A 6,000-nucleotide genomic window follows, 5' to 3' on the forward strand; every position below is an offset into this window, starting at 1 on the left:
AAAGAAGAGGTTTGCACCTTAAACGTCAGCGCTTCACCAGAGAGCATCTTCTTTTGCCTAATGGTCTCCTCTAAGCGCTTCTTTGAGTCAGTGGCCTATGCAAATATGTAATAAAAGAATTACAAATACTAATTACACTGGTAGCTGAACGCACGTTGTGTGTGACCCCTTCCACTAATACAGAAAGTGGTGCTTTACATCTACGACACTTGCTTTGTTTATTTTTTTACTGCAATATAGTCAGTTACAATGTGTCGGTTTCTGGTATACAGCATAGTGTTTCAGTCACACATATATATATACCTATATTTGTCTTCACATTCTTTTTCATTATAGATTACAAGATATCAAGTAGAGTTCCCTGTTCTCTACAGAAGACATTTTTTTTTTTTTATCTAGGACACTTGCTTTGAATCTAGACCTCTTATAGAACATACGGAACAGAACAGAAGGATGAGAGAAAAGAGAGCCAAATAACTGAAGCTGAAATTGGAAAAAGAATATCAGAAGGACAATGATACCTTCTGCTTCCAAGCAGATATATTTTCTGCAAGTTCTCTGCTTTTTTCCTCAACATTCTTGATCTTCTCAGCCATCTGCCTTAAAGGAACTAAAAGGAGATAAAGCAGTTTCTCATATTGGTAGGAAAATCCAGTAGAATAGAATTACCCCAATTTATTAGCAGCAAAGACATATCTTTGGCTGGCACTAAGAGTATAACTAACTTTTTAACTTTACTACTGTGCTTAAAGGAAGCAAATCTTAGTGGCATTCTACATGTGAGATCGCTGAGATTCCTAGTTCAATTTTTTTCAAGGATGCAGAAACACAATAAAGTCTTCTCCTAAATTCTCTCCCAGCTATAAGCACCATTCTTAGGAAATTCAATCATTCAAATACTTCTGACATCACCAGAGATGAAAAAGAAAAACCAAGCATCCTGTCCCCTTAAGATTCCCTCCTCCAATTACTAAGGTAAGTAAACATGCCCCTGCTTAAAAGAAAAAAAAAAAACCCTCATCCCACGCAGGTTCACCCCACAGCCAGGCCCTATCCTATCCGCAGCACCACAGAAGGCAAGTTCAACACGTCGCCTGACTGGGCCCGCACAAGCCCCCAGTGTCGTCCTGCTGCCTGGCAGATCATCTTTCATGAAAACCATGCTGGGGGCCCTGGAGGACAAGGTCGCTGGAATTAAACACTTTGGTACCACGTGGGCTTCACCACCTAGTCACTGAAGGGCCTGGGTAACACACAGTCCCTGAATGACAAGCTTTTCTATCGCCAGGATGAGAATGTTCCCATCACTGCTTCAGGAAAACAGCACACACAAAGCAGCCGGTCACAGGCGACTCCACGTGTGATGCTCTAGAACACGACCCTCAGCTCCAGGCTCCTCTCTTGGGCATCTAAGTCCCTCATCTGACCGCACAGCGCACATGCAACTTCTCTCTGCCCAGCGGGGACGCTGTGATGCTGAGATCACTCTGCCAAGCACCAGCATTTCTGTATCCACCGTCACCAACACCAGGCCTCGAGGGCCTACTGAGTGCCAGGCAGCCACCCTGCCCGCCAAGCACAGCCCCACTGAGTCAGCAGAAAGTAGCATTCTCAGGCTGAATCACTTCCATTAAGTCCCCACTGGCACGAATGGCCCCCTTCACTTCCGAGTCACAGCCCACGGCTTCCCCTCGGCTGTGACACACACACCTGGATACATCTGCATCCCTCCCTCAGCCTGGAGAGTCCTGACAGGCTCCAGTGGTGTTTCAGCATCTTTCCTTTTCACCAAGAGCCAGGTCATGTCAGGTAGTCACTGCGAACATTCTCACCACCTGCTTCCTAAAGGTTTCTATGCAAAATTAAACTCATCTTACTCTCCCTACTCCTGTGATCCTCCTGGTCTCATATCTCAATAGATGCCAACTTCCTCTATGGTGTCATTTAGACACCATCCCAGGAGTAAAATTTTCAAGAGTTAAGTCAGTTAGACATCAGAAGTCACTGTGTTAATTCTTAGTTGAATTAAAACCCATATTGAATCCCAGTATTGAGAAAACATTACAAAGAAAACTAAACCCTAACATCTTACCTTGAGGCTTTGGAGGCTTTACCTAGAGAGGAAGAAACATTAAATTTGAAGTCAAAACATATAATTAGTAAATATATAGTTCCTAGTAAACTATTAAAACAGTAATCCATTGAAATTACAATTATCAATTTGGATCAGCATAACGATTCATACGATTAAAAATCAAGAAAAATCAGAATTTCCTACCTAAGGCATGATCTTTCACTCACCATTCCTGATAGCACAATGGTAAATAACTTATTTTAGAACAAAAGATCTGTTACATTCTATTAAACAAACACCAATCTACTTTAATTTTCATAATGCATATTCATGTTTAATAACACTGAACTGTATTATTTTCATAATATGTTGTAATGCATCATTTATCCGATTTTTTTTTTGTCAAACCAAACATCCACACGTAAGTCCAGAACCTGGATTGCTGTGCAACCTTTGAGAGAGAGAGAGAGAGAGAGGAGAAACTAAAAGAAAAATAAAGGCAAAATCTTTATACTAACATGCACAACTTTCATTCAGTGAAAGCTTTTTTGAAATCGTATAGAGTTGACTGTTGAATTGACAAGCAATTGTAACATATGAAGTCGTAAGATTTGTCAAGACCACTAAAAACAAACGGACATCAAATGAGACATGAGATGAGAATGAAAGTGAGCAATGGCTGTAATACAAGCACAAGCAGCAGCAGGACCGACAGTGACCATTTTCAAGAAGCGAACATGCTTCCTAACTCAGACACGAGTCATCATCTGAGGAATAACAGCTCAATAAAACCCAGGCAGGACTCCACTGTAATACCATGTAAAGACACACTTCCCTGACCCTTAACACATATTTTTTCATTCAAAACTTTAAGTGATGATCAGAGACTGAGGCCAGCCCTAACCTTGCCAAGATATTGGAGTATCATCACAGGGTTGAAGCTCCAGCGGCAATAATGTGGCTATAGAAGAATGTATGCACGGAGGGCAAACAGAAAACCACAGATGTTCCCTTCACTTCACACTTGCTCAGGGAACAGAGAGTCCCTGTCCCCTGTCACCCAACACACAGACAGGGGCAGGTGGGGAGAGAGATGTGCTCACCAAACACTTAACCTTCCTGTTTTGCTACTGAAGAGAAGAGTTTATAAATTGCCATTGTCTCACTGAGAATATACTGTTGTCTTGCTCATTGAGTTCTTACTATAAAGATAGTATTTTGCAACAAATTTCCATTTCAAAATTAATTTCTGTTCAAGTTAGTTATCTAAAAGGAAACAAAGAAAAGACTCCTGGATTCTGGCCCAGGCAGGCAAATAAAATGTCCAGTGACTATAAAAATTCATGTTAGGTGTGATTAAAAGGACACTATAAGGTACTTTAGTAATACTCACAGCGCAGACGGTCCTCCAAAGAAACAAGAGAAAACTAGAAACTCCCCAGGAGGCAGCAAGAAGAGTAAGCTTCCACAGAAGTTCATAAATCTCGAGGATCTGAAAAGATATTGGAGATAATGAGGAACCTCAAAGACATTTGCAGCTTATCTGTCACAGAGAATCATCTTTAGAAACCCTAAACCACAGCTCCTCAGAGAGGCAAGAAGGGACACTTGAGTTCAAAAGGAGCAGGAGCAAGCTGTTAGGAGTGTGGGCATGTTTACTGCCTTCATTTGGTGATAGTTTCACTACTGCTCACATATGTCAAATATCAATAAACTGTATCACTGGAAAGGCGCTGATATTACATGTAAACACACCAGACTAAAGCTGCAGAAAAATATGACACACAAAATGTTACACACTTGACTTTGCCGACACATTGCAAATATTTTTAAAATAGTTAACAGAACTTAACTTATGAATGTAGAAGCCAACTTGAAATTGAAAATGAGGAAACGCAAACCTACAGGGGATGGGAAGCCTACATCTTCTATTGTATGTTAATGAAGTATCTGGACAAACTTCTATGAAATATCTCCAAAAATGCACCCAAAATGTACGGAAAAGTCACAATGAAAATGTGTTAGAATACAGAGATATGTACAGAGATGTATTTGTACATTTATAGATTGGACATGAGTGAGAAAGCAGACCAGCTCTTATAATAATGTCAAAATTACTATTCCAGCAAAAATTAATGATTAATTTTAGCCCAACTTTCTAAAAACCATGGAGGTTTTTTCAATGTTCACTCTGATTCTGAACTAGAGCATGTAATGTCAGACTTCTGAAGTAAATAAGGATTTGTATTATTGAGTAATCTTGTATAATATGGTTAAACCCTAAGAATGAAGTTAACATAAAAAGAAAATTCAAAATAATCAGTACAAATAATTCACATGCATATTTCATAGTATTGCACCTACGTCCATTAACAGTTGCAATGAAAATTAATTCGTATTTCTGGAATGTACGGTCACCAAAACAAAAGACAAACACTCAGTTTTGTAAAAACTAGATTTATAAGTATTATAGGAGGGAATAAATGTACAATGTAATTTGTACTAATCTAGACACCAAGTTTCAGTCTTGTGCAAATAAAACCTCTAGAAAGCAGCCTCTGAAATCGGTAACATAGTCATTGTCAGCTGCTCTCACCGTTGAGGTCAGTAAAATGTGTGCTGTGGGAAACACACACTGTCTTTGCGTAACCACAGTCTGAGAGAGCAGTGGGTCTCAGCACAAAGGGGAGACATGCAGACCAGGGGACAAAAAGACAAACACCATCTAGGCACCAATTGGTAAAACCCCTTCCGTCATGAGCATGCTTGTCACACACGGTCCTGTCTAAGCGCTGATGTCAGTAGCTGACTCCTACCTATAGTCTATCCACCAGGCTGATGGACTCAGGTTCTGTCAGCGGCCATGAGCAACGGAGGAGGAGGACAAGTTAGTTTATCCAAATGCTCAAAGACGTGGTAGGGAAAGAGGGCTTAACTAACCTATGAGAACTCAGCCTCAGCCTCTTTGAGGGAAAAAATTCCAAGAAATACGACCTAGAAACGTCCTCCTCAGTAGGCTCGAAAGAAAAAGAACAGACTCCTCTTTGGGTGGAGTGTTCATGTGGTGTGATTCTGCCTCCGTGCAAAGACTGTTCCTGACACTCAATTTTTCCAGGTCCATGAGAATCTGCTGAAAGCCCATCAGAACAAACCCACTTAGATCCATGAGGTGTTCTCAGTCTTTCTTTTTTGGGGTGTGGAGGTGCTTTTTCCTGATAGAGTGAAAATTTCAGAGCATGTATCTCTATTTCTTCATATTTGGACAATTCTAAGGACATGAAGGGCCCTTTCTGCTTCGGGAAAACCAACACTCTGAACATGGACACTTTACTAAAGAAAGAATGACAACTCATCCCCCTCCTGGTCATGTCTCTCCCAGGCATTTCCCCATTATAAACATCCCAGCAGGCTGCAGCCACTCATTTTCACATCGACGGGGCTCTCAGGGCTCCTGTCAACCTAGTCAGACACAGAGTCCCTGGGGGTAGCCTCCAAGATGAGAAGGAAAGAGATGACTCAGAATTTGCTAGAAGTCCAATAGAAATAAAAGCAAAAATAAACAAATGGGACCTGATTAAATTTGGAAGCTTTTGCACAGCAAAGGAAACTACAAATAAAACAAAAAGACAACCTACAGAATGGGAGAAAATATTTGCAAAAATGAGACTGACAAAGGCTTAATTTCTGGAATATATAAGCAGCTCATATGACTTAAGAAAAAAACAAACAACCCAATCTCAAAACGGGCAGAAGACCTAATCAAGCAATTCTCCAATGAAGACATACAAATGGCCAAAAGACACATGAAAAACTGCTCAATATCACTAATTATCAGAGAAACGCAAATCAAAACTACAATGACATATCACCCCACACCAGTCAGAAGGGCCATCATTCAAAAGTCAACCAACAACAAATGCTGGAGA

This window comes from Vicugna pacos, unplaced genomic scaffold (genome assembly GCF_048564905.1).
Source record: "Vicugna pacos unplaced genomic scaffold, VicPac4 scaffold_202, whole genome shotgun sequence".
Taxonomy (NCBI): domain Eukaryota; kingdom Metazoa; phylum Chordata; class Mammalia; order Artiodactyla; family Camelidae; genus Vicugna; species Vicugna pacos.